This window comes from Schistocerca gregaria, chromosome 6 (genome assembly GCF_023897955.1).
Source record: "Schistocerca gregaria isolate iqSchGreg1 chromosome 6, iqSchGreg1.2, whole genome shotgun sequence".
Classification (NCBI taxonomy): domain Eukaryota; kingdom Metazoa; phylum Arthropoda; class Insecta; order Orthoptera; family Acrididae; genus Schistocerca; species Schistocerca gregaria.
The window spans coordinates 48,739,032-48,756,731 of record NC_064925.1 but is presented as its reverse complement, the minus strand read 5'-3'; positions in this window follow the sequence as shown (position 1 = coordinate 48,756,731).

The following is a 17,700-nucleotide window of genomic DNA, read 5'->3' as shown; positions in this document are numbered from 1 at the left end:
TGCACTGGGTTGCTTAAAAATATTGGTTTACTGAATTTAGTCTTCTGGCAGACATCTATTCCAGCCGGTTCTTCTGTCTCTAAAATTATGGGTCTAGCATTGAACTCGTGGAAGGTAATGTGCTCATAAACTGATGAAATTACTTTAAGAATTAGAACTACCAGTCGCTTTATATGAATTTTTATTTATACCAATCCGTGTTTGACTTTGGACAATTTTAATTTGATGGAACACACATTAGTCTTCAGTTAGCACCGTATTAAAAACAACTACTATTCTGTATGTTATGAATCACTTTTAACTGTGGAAAATGGGAGTAACAACACATTTTCTTCACTCTGTTGCCAACTGGTATGTTTGTTAACATTGGAAAATTATAACCGCAGTCGGTTACATATTGTGTACAGGTTCTGTAGATATTGCTGAAGTCAGTTCTGTGTATGCATTTAATTTTATATTTTAATATTAAATGTATAAATTGTGGGGAAAGTAAGTATATGAATTTTATAATGGACAAAGGCAAAGCTAACTGACATAATGCAAAGCTACAATTGTGTTGTATCGGCTCACATTGAATATGGCATCAGAGGTATGTAATTTTTTATTAACTACTTGTATTATGTTTCTTCAGGACTATGTTTGGTCTGTATCTGTTTAAGTGTACTGCACAAGTTTCTTGGAAAACTTTGTTTAGTACCTCTGCTTGGTCATTTAGAAATTCATTTGAAGATGCACATTTGTGAGAATAAATTTCAGTTTCTCAAAATAGGTACATTCTTTTACTCTTGTTGGCCAGGTGAATTTTTTGTAGGTTGTGTGCTATGGCACTTGATATTTATCTTGAGCTACATGTAAGGCAAATGTGGTTTTTGCTTAAGTTTTTGGGTAAGGCTTCAGACTGTCATCTGTGCTGCTACCTGTAGTTATGTCAGTATATCCTGCTGCGGTTGATTGTGAAAAGCTGAGTTGGTGGAGCAGATGATCTGTATGGCTAATAACAACAATGCTTTAGTTGAAATGATTGCAGAAATAAATATTATGTTTTGATATAGTATTTTCATAACAGTATTCATTGTGTGTACCTGTGTTCTGGAAAAATTCAGTTTCACTACATGAACACGTAATTGGTTTAACACACACTTTTACAAATAATATACTCCTGCAGATATGGTCTGACTATGCAAGTAAAGAATATAGTTTTTGTTTTCTGTTTAGTAATGAAATGTAGTTTATTATACAGGCAACTGACAATACATAGTAAACAAAAGGAAGAAAGTGCATATTGCATAAAAATAAACAGCCTTTCATTTAGTTGTGATGGTGGATCGCATCTTCAAGAAAAAATGATACAGTAGTGACTAAGGAATGCCAGACAATTTAAAAATAAACATGACACCAGAGTTTTCAAAACAAGGGATTACGTCTCAGCTTGAACACAGTTAAAATAGATTTAATGAAATGTATAAACCTCTCTGGATTTTTATTCTGTCTTCTGTGATGCTTGTACACATATCACTAACAATTTAAATGTAAGACTGTAAATCACAAAATTTAAATGAACTGAAATGGCCAGAAAACACAGTAGTTGCTGGAAGGATGTGTTCTTTCATAACTCTTAGTGGCACTTGCTTAATACACCTCAGAAAAATGTTAAAAAAACTTCTTGGTTTCATTTGTACTGTAAATAACCATTTTCCTTTTACATTATTTCCTCTGCCAAATTTGTTTTTCCGAAGACTCATTACACCAATTTCAACAAAACTGTCACCAAGTGGCTCGCTGCTCTTTGCATGGTTCGTGCTTGGCCAACGTGGGTCCTGTAGTCTTTGCAGCATAGTTCCTCTTCCATGCTGCACGTCTCTCCTCTTGATATTTATTTTCCCCTCCATTGGGGGACATGGCTGGGATGTTGCTGGAAATGTGTTCTGCATTTTCAGTGGACAATTTTGGAGCACTCCCTGCACTGTTTTTTGTTCCTTTTCTCCTTTCTTCATTCAACTTCTCCTGTCTTCCACCATTTCAGTGGTTGAGGTTCCTCTTTTCTCTTCTTCCTTTGTGTGCACTCCTGAAGGGCAGCCCACATGTCTGATGCATAGCAGGCCACTGGGTAACATGCAGCTCCCAGCCCTGGGTTGACAGGTAGGGTTTGCACGTACACGCTGGTACAGGCCAGACCCAGGGAGGGGTGTTTGTCTTAGCTGCTACCTTCCCAAATTCCCAATTGGTCCCTCTGTCAGGTGTTCAGGAGGTGTGACGTGAAGTGCGAAAAATCACCTAAGATGGATGTGCCCCCTAGTGAAGTGTACACTATGAGAGACACTGGCATTCGTGGGGATGAGCAATCATCTTCTTAAAAATCAAAATCTACTAAATGTCAACTGAATGAGGATGATGAATCAATGACCCTCCCAGCTGCACCTTGCTGCTCACGTGGGACTACCCACCTTAATGTTGTTGTAGTTAACACTATCCTTTCTCATTTGACCTTTTTCCTTTGTTCCATCTACATACCTACATCCCTCCACCACTCCATGGCACCAGGGCAAGACTTCCTCCAGCTTATTGGGAAGCTCTATCACACATTTCTGCTGCTCGGTGACTCGAATACACATCATCCACTTTGAAGTTCTCCCAGGACCTATCAGAAAGTTGGCCTCTTAGCTGACCTTCTCAGTTAACTTAATCTCCGGTACTTTAACACAGAAACACCCATCTTCTTTTCAAACTCCACGCACACCTATTCCCATTTCAACCTATCCCTCTGCACTGCCCAGCTTGCCCATTGTCTAGAGTGGTCTATTCTCTCTGATGCATACTCGAATGACAATTTCCCAGGTGCTCTCTGAATTCTGACTCCTACCTCACCTACAAACTCACCCAAACGACAGCTTTCTAAACCCAACTGGAGGCTTTCTCCTCCATGGTGACTTTTGATGAACATTTTCCCAGTTGCGGTGAGCAGGCAGAATATCTCACAAACATTAACTTTACTGCTGCAGAATGTTCCATTCCTCACACTTCCTCTTTACCATACCATGTTGCGTACCCATGGTGGACTAAGGCATTCCAGGATGCAATTCACGCATGGAGATGTACTCTCCGCATGTTTAACTATCATCCTGTGATGTCAAAATGTGTTCATTATAATTTGCATGCGCAGTGTTGCTATGTTCTTTGGGATAGCTAGATTTCATTCACATGGTCTTTTACAGTTCTGCTCCCTCTTCCATTGCGTGGGGAAACCTCTGATGGCTCTCTGGGACCAATACCCATTCCCCAATTTAGAGCCTGACAGGAGCAGATGATGTCATCATGGACCCGATTGCTATCTCCAATACCTGGGGCACCATTTTGCAGAGATTTCAAGCTCCTCGCAATATCACCCTGCCTTCCCACATTAAAATCAAGTGGAGGTGGCTTGGATGATACCCTCACCTTTTCAGAATCATGAGTGCTACAATGCCACTTTTGCTATGAGGTACCTACATCGTGCTCTCATTTTGTGATACTTCCAGGCCAAACAGTGTTCACATTCAGATGTTGCAACAGCTTTCTCAGATGGGCAAGCACTTTCTGCTTCATACATGAAACCACATCTGGGGAGCTTACACATTTCCCTGACACTGGTGTGAAGCCACTCATATGTACTCAAAGTAAGGACAAACGCCTTCCTTCTCCTTATTGCCCCATTTCCCTCAAAAGCTGTTTTTATGAGTTGGTGTAGCATATGATTCATACCTTGAGTAACACAATTTACCGATCGTTGCAACATGTGGATTTAGAGTGCACCATTCTGTAGTTGACCATCTTGTCACTTTGTCCATCAATGTCACAAATGGTTTTCTGTGGAAATCCTATACCCTGGCTGCATTTTTTGCTTCGGAGAAAGCGTAAGATACCTGCTGGTATCTTCTGTACTCCCTACATGTGTGGCTTTCATGGCCACGTGCACTGTTTCCTTCAGGAATGATTAAAAGACAGAGTTTACAAGGTAAGTGTGGGTTCTCAGACACCTTTATTCTTGCCTCAGAGATACATCCTCAGTGTTGTTCTCTTTGCTATTGCCATTAACCCTTTAATGGCCAGTCTGCTGCCAGGCATCTCTGGCTTCATTCTTGTTGACGATTTTGCAATCTGTTATAGTTCCCCACTGATCCATCTCATTGAGTGAGTGGAATCTACAGTGATGTGATGTTGTGGTCATCTTTACTAGGGGAACATTGACAATGGCTTTCGTTTGTCCACCGACAAAATCATTTGTATGACTTTCTGGTGGTGCAATTGGTTTTTTCCACTGTCTTTACATCTTGGGCCTGTTGCTCTTCTGTTCATTAAAACTACTAAATTCCTGAGGCTCAGGCTCAATAGGAAACTTTCTCGGTCCTCCCTCTTGTCTCACCTGGCAGCCTGCTATATGTGGTCCCTCAATGTCCCACATGTCGTCAGTGGTACTTCCTGGGTAGCAGATCGAAGACTAGACAGTGAGTGTTTCATTTATGAATCTCCGCATATGTCCCTCTTACACCATCTCAATACTGTCCACCATCGTGGCATCCACTTGACCACTGGCACCTTTTATACTACCCCAGTTGTGTCTGTATGGAGAAACTGACTAACTACTGCTGTCCTACCACCACGACTTTCTCCTTAGCTTATGAGCATTCTGTTTGTCTGTACATGTGGCCACCCATGCTATGCCTCCTCCTTCAACGACTCATTTGATCACCAGTATTGGGTGTGTCCATCTTCTCTTACCTCCTGGAGACTGCTTTTGTCCTAAGCTCTGAGAGTTGAACTTCACTTTACCTGAAACTTTCCCTGTGGGTGTAAACCCTTTGCCACCTCAGCTTCGTAAGGCAGTCCACATTCACCTCAGCCTTCAGTCACTTTTTAAGGACACTACTGCAGTCTTACTCTTACACATTCAGTTTCATGACTTCACAGAACTTCACAATAGTACTATTGTGTACACTGACGGCTCTGGCTGACTCTGGTGTTGGGTGTCCCTTTGTCATTGGCACTGACTTTTCTCTGTGTCAGCTTGTGGAACACTGCTCAGTATTGACAGAAGAGCTTTTCACCCTGTATCAGACCATGTAGTACATTCTGAGTCACAGGCTTTTCAACAGCATCATCTGCCCATTCTCTCTCAACGACCTTTAAAGCCTGTGTGATGCACACCATCTATCCCTTAGTGCAACAGTTCCAGGAAATCTGTCACCTGTTCACTCTTCACCTGTTCACTCTTCACAGAGCCCCTGTGACGTTTATGTAGGTTCCCAGTCACGTCGGTCTGACAGGAAACGAGACCACCGATGTTGTGCTGAGGCCACAGTCTTTGCCACGGCCCACTAGTTCCTCCATTCCCTCTGATGACCTCTGTGTTGCCATCTGTCAGCAGGTGGTGTCACTTTGGCATCACCACTGGTCCTCTCTTCATGGGAACAAGTTTCAGGTTTATTAAGCCTCTCGCAGCTCCTCAGCTGACTACCTCTCGGCCCTCTCACTGTGAGGAGATCATTTTAGCTAGGCTGCATATCGGGAAGCCTTTTTAGCCATCAACATTAAGTGGTGCTGCTCCACCACTTTGTACTCAAAGGGCACAACCACTGATGGTCCACAATTTCCATGCCAAATGCCCTTTTTAACCACTTACATTTTCATTCATGTTTGCTGTCTGAGTTACCGGCCATTTCAGTGAATGATGTGCGGGCTGTCAACTGTGTTTTACTTTTTATTCATCGTAGCAGTATGGCAAGAGCCATTTAATTTTTAATTAAAGTTCTCCATTTCTCTAAGGTGTATTTTATAGACCTTACTCAATGTCCCTGTTCCTTAGCTGTCTTCCCTTCCATTGATTGGAATTAAAGTGCAGTTGTTTTTAACTCCTTTCTTTGTCTTCATGTTCTACAGTTCTAATACAAGTACATAGGGCCCTAGTTGTTTTTGTGCCCTAAAACAAAACAAAACAATATAGTGTTCTTCACTTTGTATGAAACACATTTTTATACACTTAACAGTAAATTCTTTTTTGCTCTACTGCTGTTTCCTAGGTTACATGCAATCAAGCTGTGATAAAGTTGCTACACCCTTTTACCTCAGATATGTAATCTGCAATTCCTTTTACAAGACTCAACGTGCTTTCTGAAAGAAAAAGAGAAAAAAAGCTTTTATAAGTAGTGCAACTCCATCAATGCTCATCATTTGTGGAGCTCCACTGCACCTCATCTGCACCTGTCTTATGAACAATTGGAGACATAATCCAATCTTAATTCACACATTTTCTAGCACTAGCTATAAATTGTGTGACATAAACAACTTCACTTCTTCACTCTTGTAATCAGTAAGGACAAGATCATAGACGAAGTTGTTCACATACTGTAGCTAGCTCGTAATTGAAGGAAGTCTGTTGTTCTGCTCAAAATAGAGTGCTTTCTCAGGCTAATGTAATCTGTTCTGTATATCTTATTGGGTATTTACTGAAACACAATGTGCATTATTAACAAGTGTAGTTGCCTCCTCAGGTGTTCAGAGACAGAAAAAATAGAAAGATAATGTTCTAAAATATGAACTCCTTTACTAAAACTTCTCTTTGGTTTGTGGTACATGACTCCCATAATCCCTATTTGGATCTGCTCCATTCAGAGCAATCTATGCAACACATGTTAAATTACTACCTACGTCCTTCAGCCAATAATTAGCAGATCGGGAGATGTTAGTTACCTCAGGCTACAGTAGGGGTTTAAATAGAAATTGCAGCATTCTGCAGGCACATAAAATGGAAGGAAAGACCATTCACTGAAAATGATAATTTGTTAGTCTGTCACCAATACCAAAATTTAAAGTTTTATACATATTTTGTAATAATAATAATAATAATAATAATAATTCGTCGTCGTCGTCATAGACTGATTATGCCTTTCAGCATTCAGTCTGGAGCACAGTTCCCTCTTATAAAATACCTCCATGATCCCCTATTCAGTGCTAACATTGGTGAATCTTATAATGTTAAGCCTATTACTTCAAAATCATTCTTAACTGATTCCAGGTACTTTCCCCCTGGTCCACCGTGACTCCTCCTAAACTCTACTGCTGAACCCATGAGTCTCTTGGATAAACTTGCTTCTCCAAAGTAACAAAGTAGTCAGCTGGATGTATACATTAACTATTTTTAATTTTAATATTAAATTTATAGAATTTAGGTAAAATACATGACACATCGGAGTCACATGTAGAATGAATAAAACCAGAACAACTAACTGACATGATGCAAAGCTACAATGTATGGTGAATGGGCTCAGATGAAGTATGACAACAGAAACTTACAGTGTAACATGACCGCACCATCTAAGCCTGTTCATCCTGACTGCTACATCTATAGAGTTCATTCCCAGTTTTTTGATTTCCTCATTATGGACACCCTCCTGCCATTGTTCCCATTTACTAGTACCTGTAATCAACCTGGCTACTTTCATATCTGTAACCTCAACCTTATTGATAAGGTAACCTGAATCCACCCAGCTTTGCTCCCATACCACAAAGTTGGTCAAAAGATTGCACGGTGTACAGATAACTTAGTCTTGCTACTGACTTCCTCCTTGCAGAAGAGAGTAGATTGTAGCTGAGCGTTCACTGCATTAGCTTTGCTACACCTCGCTTCCACTTCTTTCACTATGTTGTCATCCTGTTAGAATATGCATCCTAAGTACTTTTTCGAGATGCTAATCTCCATTCCATAGTTCATACATTTCTGATCTAGCTCTGAAATGTTGCTTTGCAAACTTTCAATCGAATCTGCCATCACAACTAAGTCATCCGCATATGCGAGACTGCTTATTTTGTGTTCACATATCTTAATCTCACCCAGCCAGTCTATTGTTCTCAACATACGATCCATAAATAATATGAACAACAGTGGAGATAGGTTGCAGATTTGTCTTACCCCTGAAACTACTCTGACCCATGAACTAAATTTATCGTCAACTCTAACTGCTGCCTGACTATCTATGTAAAGACCTTTAATTGCCTGCAGAAGTTTGCCTCCTATTCCATAGATCAGACAATAACTTCCTCCTAGGAAGCCGGTAATATGCCTTTTCTAGATCTATAAAGTATAGATACAATTCCCTGTTGCACTCGTAACACTTCTCCATTATTTGCCGTAAGCAAAAGATCTGGTCCTAACAACCTCTAAGAGGCCTAAACCCACACTGATTTTCATCCAATTTGCCCTCAACTAATACTCACACTTTACTTTCAACATTACCTGAGAAGATTTTTCCCACAACACTGATAAAAGAGATACCTCTGTTGTTGTTACAGTATTTTCTGTTTCCATATTTAAAGATTGGTGTGATTACTGCTTTTGCCCAGGATGATGGAACCTGTCCTGTCTCCCACGCCATTTCAATTATCCTGTGTAACCATTTAAGACCTGACATTCCACTGTATTTGATGAGTTCTGATTTAATTTCATCCACCCAGTCGCTGTATTGTACTGCAGTCTATTAAACATTTTCTCCACTTCATCAAATGTCATCCTATTTCTATCATCATTCCCATCCTATTGTACACTGAAATGTGAAACATTACTGATCGTATTTTCATCTGCATTGAGCAACTCTTCAAAATATTCCCTCCATCTGCCCAAGGCATCAACAGGATTCACCAGCAGTCTTCCTGACCTGTCAAAAATACTTGTCATTTCCTTCTTACCTCCCTTTCGAAGACTGCTAATTACACTCCCGAATGGTTTTCAAGCAGTTTGACCCAAAGTCTCCAACTTGATTCCAAAGTCTTCCCAAGATTTCTTCTTGAATGCTGCAATTATCTGTTTGGATTTGTTTCTTTCTTCAACATAACTTTCTCTGTCTACCTGATTTCCAGTATGTAGCCATTTTTGATACGCCTTCTTTTACCTTTTACAGGCTGCCTTGACTGCTTGCTTCATCATACCTTTACACACTACTGTTCCAAGACATTCTTTAGCCACTTCTAGTACTGTGTCCCTGTACCTTGTCCATTTCTTTTCCAATGACTGTAATCAACTACATCCAACTAACTGGTACCTTTCTGAGATCATTGTTATGTCCTTGTGCCTGATTTCCTTATCCTGCAGTTTCTCCACTCTTATCCTCCTACATATGGACCTCACAATACCAATTTCACTGCGGATTAAATAGTGATCAGTGTCCTCAAAGAATCCCCTGAATACAAGTGTGTCCCTCAAAGCCTTCCTGAATTCCTGATCTGTTGTTTTTATATAGTCAATGACAGATCTGGTTCCCCTACATTCCCAAGTATAAAGGTGAATATTCTTACGTTTGAAAAAGGAGTTTGTGATTACTAAGACCATACTGGCACAGAAATCCAAGAGTTGTTTCCCGTCCCTGTTGGCCTTTATATCCTCTCCAAATTTACCTATAACCTTTTCATAGTCTACTGTTGGATTTTTAATCCTGGCATTAATATCACCCATGAGCAGAACACCATCCTTGTCCTTTACTCTAACAACTACATCACCAGGTGTGTCATAAAAACTATCCATCTTATCTTGATCTGTCCCTTCACAATGCAGATATTTTGACACAATCCTAATTTTCTTGCTAGACACTGTCAAATCAATCCACATCAGTCATTTTTTTACATACCTTATTGCAACTATTATGGGTTCAATTTCTTTCCTGATGTAAAGCCCTACACCCCATTGTGCTATTCCTGCTTTGACTCCTGACAGTTGGACCTTGTATTCTCCCACTTCCTCTTCTTTCTCACCCCTTACCTGAATATCACTAACAGCTAAAATGTCCAGCCCCATCTTACTTGCAGCCTCTGCCAGCTCTGCCTTCTTCCCAGAGTAGCCCCCACTGATATTAACAGCTCCCCATCTCATTACCATTTTTTTTGCCAAGTCGTATCTTAGGAGTCCCTGGTTTGTCAGTTAGAGGTGGGACTCTGTCACCTCCAAAGGTCCGAGGCATTTTGATCTGATTGTTGCCAGCATCGTATTGAAAGTACCAGGGAAGCAGGTTGCTAGCCTTTCTTGCCCCGGGTCCCATAGAGTTTTACCCCTAATGGTTGAGGGACTAAGCGGTGGATTTTGTATTCTGCCATCTAAGCACAAAGGTGACCACGACTCAGAATATGTCCAAGATGGCCAGCCTTATTCCAAAGTAACTGGTATCATGACTGTCAGGACCACTTCTTGGCAACTCATACATTGCCCATGGTTCATGAACTAGGACACGACAACAGGAAACCACACCATGAACCACTTATAGTTATAGAAAAAATTATCGTCTAAACCATTACCTTTGCAAAAGTACAAAAAGTTTTCATGGCATTGTTAAAGGCTGTCTAGAATGTACAATAGCAGTTCATTTAACAGGTAATCAGTTATTCTAAGTCTAATTCTTATATCTACTGAGAAATCAGGTAGTTAAGTGTGTAGGTGTTGATGTATCAGCATTTCAGGGAGGGTAAAAGTGTTTGCTTACAGTAGACACAGGATGCACAAAATGCAAGCAGAACTAATACAGAACTAGAAGTTGTTAAATTATTCAATATGATATGCTCTTTGCTCTTGCAATGTTGTTGTTGTTGCACATGTTGACGCATTTTTTCTGCCATGATAAGTTGTTTGTGTGATGCTTTGACTTCACGTAATAAAAGAAAGACATTGGTTTTAGGGTATTTCTTAGAAAAGTTAGATTCTGTGTTGGCAATGCATCTAGTTGTGTTTCTGGCTAATACAATGTAGGTTGTGTCTGATATATGTAAGTGGTACCCACGATGGTAGCTGCGGGACAGAATGTCGTGCCCTCTGTGTTATGGGTCATACTGTTGGCATTCTGCTGTTTCTTATTTCCATCCTTGTCATGCCCATTGATTCCCTTGCTTGTAACAGTTTACTGTTAGTACCTCCAGAGGAAATACTGGTAAACTCGGTGTGTGCCCACTTTCTGAAGTAAGTGTGTGGTTCACATCTGGCTGCTTCTGTCTGACCGAGGAAAAGTTGTACTTCACATGCCTGTGCAGTATTCTGCACCATCCTTAACAGGCCAACCATAAAACTGTATCCGTGTCATCATAATTCTTCCACACACATGATCACATAGATATTCTTCAGTTCCAGTGCTTGTAACACATCCTGTGTCTTCACTAGGACCAATTTTTCTATAACTGTTCACTTAACTGCACAGGATGTGTCATGGAGCATTGGTAGTATGCATCTACACTTGCTACTAGGTGTCACGGCAACACGTATAGCTAACATAGGTAAGGTGAGATTACAATTTTTCACGTGTGGTACAATACTTTCAAACTTTCTTCCTTCAGCTCTCCTACGTGCTGTAACTCTGCTGTTGAGACTTATCATGGTTTTTGTAGTCTGGCTAGGAACTGTTGAAGCTTTAGTGATGCAGAACTTAATTTCCATGTATTGCCTTATGAGCTGCTGTTTGTCATTTCCACCACAATGCTCACATCACTAAAACTGTTTGTTAACGAGCTCAGTTATCTGACTACAACCATTCTTTCATCCAACAAGTTCAACTCAGTTTGGACCCAATCCAAGCAGTTATTCAGTCAAAGTTACATGTTGCTTAGAGGTTCTGGAAGTAACAAAGTAGTCAGCTGGATGTATACATTAACTATTTTTTATTTTAATATTAAATTTATAGAATTTAGGTAAAATACATGACACATCGGAGTCACATGTAGAATGAATAAAACCAGAACAATTAACTGAAATGATGCAAAGCTACAATGTATGGTGAATGGGCTCAGATGAAGTATGACAACAGAAACTTACAGTCTTTAATTTATTATTCGTATTACTTGTTTTCAGGACTCTGTATGGTCTGTGATTGTATACATAAAGTATGGAAGTTTCTGATAAAAATTTTCTTTGGTAACTCCATCAGGTTATTTTGAATGTAATATGAAATGTATCCTTACAACTGTGAATCCTTAAATTTCTCCAAATAGATTCATTCTTTTACCTTTGTTAACCAGATGAACAACAAGTGACATATCATTCAACCTACAAATACTTCACCTTCAGCTGCAAATGTGGGTTTGCTTAAGTTCCTTGGTAACATTTTACAGTAACATCCATTCTCTTTCCTTAAACTGTATATTGGTAACACCTGCTGCAAGTGATTCATGGAGACATAAGATGACAGTGTAACTGCTTTTTATAGCCACAAACAATGATGTTTTAGTTTTGTTGGTGGGAAAGAGAAATATTGTGTGTAAGATGCCATCTGTTAACATAGCCAGTACCACTGTGTGTAAGTGTGTTATTCCATGAAAAGTCTGTTTAACCACACTAACATGTGGTAATCAGATGTTTCACTATGTTTCAGACATGTTTCTATACATGCTTCTCTGCAAAAGCTCTTCTGGTCCACTGCAGTCTTCTCTGTTACATGCAGTTCACATGTGATAAAGTTCCTACAACTTTTTAGTCAAAGATGCATTAATTATTTAATGCTTACAAGGCCCTGTTAGCTGCCTACAAATAAAGAGCTTTTATGACTGCTGTAAATCATTGTACAGTCACCCTTTTTTCACATCCACTGCACCACAACTGTAGCTTTCCTATGAATGATGAGGATAGTAACTGGACCTCATTCCCAACATTTTCCAGCACTGGCTCTAGATCAGTGTGATATTCACTGCATAATTTCACCCTCATAATCTACAAGGATGACATAACAGAAATAAAGCCATTTTTATGACTTATCATCACACTAGAAAGAAGTATTATCTATTCAAAATAAAGAACTTCCTCAGACTGTTGTCACCTGTTTTAGTATTTCTCATTTGCTACTTTGAAGAACACCAGGTGCAGCATTAACAAGTATGGCTGCCTCCTAAAATGTTTAAAGGCTGAGAAATATAACTCAGAAAACTGAAAGATAATATATCTAAAAATATAAATATTTTTGCTAAATTTTTTTTGGATTAGCAATATATGACCCCTATGACATCCCTGTGGGGCTGCTCCATCCAGATCAAACTGTGTAGCACATGTGAAAGCTATTGGTGATTCTTAAATTACTACCTACTTATCACACCCAGTACCTCTACAAGTTGGGAAATGTTACAGTTACATAGACCTTGGGCAGCAGTACAGATCAAAACAGAAAGGCCAGTACAGTGCAATAGCAGAAAATAAAGAAAGGGCCATCCAGTCAGCATGACAATGTGCGAGACTCTGTCATCAGTACCTTAAATTTGCATTTTAAACTTATTCTCCAGAAACATTTCTCTTCTAAACTATTACTTGTACAGTACTAAAATTGTTTTCCATGTACCACTTAAAAGCATTCTAGAATTCATTATCTCACTCACTTCTCCTTGATTAACAGGTAAACCAAATCAACCAATTCTTTACTTCCTCTGGTAAATAACTCTGCAGTTGTCATATGTACCTGCAGGTCTTTTCCTAGGGTAGGCTGCTAAAAATATGAGCTGAAGTAATACAGCACTAGAAGTTGTGACTATTTGTTGTAGAAATAGTAAACAACCAAGGAGTTCCCAGTTGGAAGGTTTGTAAAAACCCCTTTACCACAGTTTTAATATTGATAAAAACCTTTTCATTAGAAGGAAATACTGTCAACCTAACAAAGTTTATGTTACATGTGTGCCTGCACAGAGAGAGAGAGAGAGAGAGAGAGAGAGAGAGAGAGAGAGAGAGAGAGAGAAAGAGAAAAAGAGAAGAATTGTCTCATTAGCAAAACAGTGGCAAGAGACCGCTATTTGTTGTTACTTACACAGCTGCTTTCTTTGATAATGATCAACAAAAACCAATGAATAAACTGTGTATGATAGTAAATGTTCTGAACGAGTGTTAGACAAAAATTTTTCTCCATTTGAAAATCTTTGTGGCCGCTCCTTTAGCACATCAAATTTTGCACAGAAATTAGAGTCATCTTAGATTTAAAAATCTAGTCAGTTGCCGTATTTCTTTTCTGACTGTATCACTACTAGGCATAAGAATAATACAATTATAAACATGACACGATATGTATATTCTTCTGCATTTGCTGTTGTCTCACTTTAGCTTTGTAGTTTATTAGGCAGACAGGATTTAAATGAGATAGCAGCAACCATGAAAGAATACATGGCAAAATGTTTATATTCATATTATTCTTATGGTGAAGAGATTAATGCTTGTGATTCATATTTCATCAGGTTCCTAATAGCAACCACCTCTTCTCACAGGTAGGAAAAAATTCAGAATGTAGAGTTGGCCATATTGACAAACATCCAAACAGTCTTGCCAGCCGGATTTTTGTAGTACATTGAAATTCTGCTACATTTGAAGATGAGCAATACGGAATTTGTATTTACTTTGTTGGATAATTTATGAAAATGCAGTGGTCAAAACTCAGGGCAGAGGAAAAAAGCTAGTCTCTCACTTTTTTTTTTTAACTGACGCAGCGGTTTTGGCACCAGTATTTATCTTTGTGCCTACAAAGCATGCCTGTGTACTGCTACATGTATTCGATGGCAGTAGTTAGTTGTGGTGGCACCTATCAACATTTTTCAGAACTTCCGCTTGCTTTGCACTCAATTCTAAGCCACAGGAGGTTTTTTGGATTACAAAAACCAGAAAAAAAGTGTGGCTTATATTTGAGTAAATATGGTATGTATGGGATGGTTATAATTCAATTTGGCTACTTCAACCAATTTAGCTGGGAAAATTATTTAACATACAAGCCCCAATTTGGTAGGATTAATGTTCAGGCTGGGCAGTGCAGGATTTGAATTTTTAGAAGTGTTTGTGTCATGACTTGCACTAGGCAGTGATGCCAGTATGGTGGTTAGGGTTGAAATAAATGCATTGTTGTACATTACCGTCACAGATGGTTGATGTGAGGTCTGAGCAAGGTGAGTAATGCTTTACTCACAAAGCTGTCACATTGACACACCTCATTAAGAGTATTGATGCATTAAAGGAATGTGGAAAGGTCCTCTTTCTGCACCATATTGTGATTTTCAAGGATTCCATGAGCTGTGTCACAACAACCGAATTTTCCACAGTCCACTAGCTGAAAAGTGTTGCAAACAATTGTGATTTGATATCTCTGCTGTGAGTTCAGGCTGATGTGAATGCGAATGGTCATCACACTGAGCAAGATTTGTAAACTGAAAGATATACATGGTATGTAAGGAACAGATGTTACAGTCTTGCATTGAAATTAAAACGTGTTTCTTTCAGTGGAGTAGTTATTTCTCCTCTGCATGTCCTTGCAAGTGTTTCCACAAAGTTTGATTACCCTACAGTCGTTTTTATGAGGGTGCTCTGAAGTACTGAAATATAATTTATAACCATCCTTTATTACGTGATGACTTGCTGCTCGGAATGGTAATACTACAATACTCGCATCGATAAAGCTTCCTGCAGCGGAGAGTAGTAATTGTTATTTCATCCAGGAAATTGTCTAGTTTGCCCCCATGATATCTAACAGTACAGACCTTACTTTTGCAAATTTCTAACAGTCATTGCCTGTGATTCTGTATCATCACAGATTAGCATTACTGAGTGCAATCTAAATTTTTGTGATTTTTTTTTTCCTTTCTTTCTTTCTTTTTTTGGAAAAGTTATGTTTATACATCTAAAGGGAAGAGAATTTTTGATTTTGAAAATTTATGTCTGTTTCCAGATTTCTGGGAGTAATAATTTGGCTTTTCTGCTATGCAACAGATTTTTTTAAAAAAAATCTGAGATGATTCACCCACTTCAGATTTTTATCTTTCAGCAACAACCAACTTTTTTTGTTCATGAACAAAAGCTATTTGTGAACAACTCTTTAAAGTCTGTGGATTTCACCATCAGGAGGATGCAATTTCAGAAAATTGAATCAGAATAGTGGCATTCATATGAACTGTAACATTTATCCAGGGACAGATGTGGACAGTGGCCACAATTCATTGTTTATGGACTGTAGACTAAAACTGAGTAACTTGCAAAAAGGTAGGAAATTAAGGAGATGGGCCATGGGCAATTAGAGGTGAGCAGAGATACCCGAGAGCTTCAAAAGAAGCAATAGGCTATGGTTGACTGAAACTATAATACAGATGGAGACAAATGGGTAGCTTTCAGAGATGAAATAGTAAAGTCAGCAGAGGATGAAAAAGGTAAGCAGACAAGGCCTTTTAGAAATCGTTGTATATAACTGGAGATGTTCAGTTCAACTGATGAAAGGAGAAAGTTTAAAAAACTTGTAAATGAAGCAAACAGATGGGAATAAAATATCTAAAAGATGACATTAATAGAAAGTGCAAAATGACTTGGAATGGCTAGAGGACAAATTCAAGTCTTTAGGAACTAGGGGGAAGATGGGTTCTGCATGTAGGGAAATTTAGAATCCTTTGGAGAGAAGAGGAGAGCTGTATGAATGTCAGGAGCTCGGATGGCAAGCTGATACTAAGGAAAGATGGGAAAACAGAAAGTAAAGTGTGATATTTGGTGAGGCTATAGAAGAGAAATGAACTTGAAGGCTATATTATAGAATGGGGACAGGAAGAGATAGGAGTTAAGATGATGGGAGAAGAACTGAACACAATACTGAAAGTTTTTAGTAGAAACAAGGCTCCTGGAATAGAAACACATGGAATACCTTCAGAATTCAAGAACAACTAATAAATCCAAAGAAAGCAGCTGCTGACATATATGAATATTACTGAATTTCCAATTTAATAAGTTATGGTTGTGGAAGATTGGCCCAACTTCTAACATTTTGGATGACTTGAAGTGGTGAAGTATGTGTGCAAACTTATTTGAGATGGTCAGCTGTCTATCCTAGCTGGTTAGCCTGCTACTACAAACTCCCTTTCTCTTCTTCTGTGTGATATATTGCTGGGAAGAGGAATTTCTCAAGACTCTTTCTGCTAATAGAAATAAGTAGACATACACAGTTTCTTTTGCTTCTCTTAACAACGTATATTTAAACTTCAAACATTTAAAAGTTTCACTCTCCACATGAATAAATACTGTTAAGTAAGTCTCCTTGAATGTCCAAATGTTAGAAATGCAATTACATTTACAACAGAGTTGGCTTGCTAACCATGACTCTATTACACAGAAATCATACACCTGTCTTGCCTCTTGCAAGTTAAAGTTAAAAGTTACTCAATCTTTTTTCAGCTCAAATGTTTTTTTGTCACTAACAATAGTCACAGTTACAAAACAATACAGAATAACACAAAAGTTCCTTGGTTCTGCTGTGCTCTTTCATTACAACTTAGGTGGCACAATTGACGAGTACTTGATGGTGTCGTTCAACCACTGTATCTACAGTCTTCTCACAATAACCTTCTGACCTTCACATGCAGACAGGTGACACACAGTAGATAGGGTTCCTTTTTCCCCACTCACATCTAAAATATTGTGTGTTCAAGACAGTGGAAGGCCTAGCGGTTCTAGAATTAATGCTGAAATTCTCAAAGTACTACAAACTTATTTGCTGAAGGATAGAAAAGTGTGAAAAATCAGTTCAGGTTCTGAAGAAAGGTAGGAACTTCAGTCAATACTGACCTTATGGCGAAGTTTAGAAGATACATGAAGGAAAGGCAAACAGATGTTTATAGCATTTGTCCACTTTAAGAAAGTTATCGATTTTTTCTGAATGCAGCTCACATAAAAACTGAATGTCAGCTGAGGGGCATAAAAGGGAAGCAATGGTT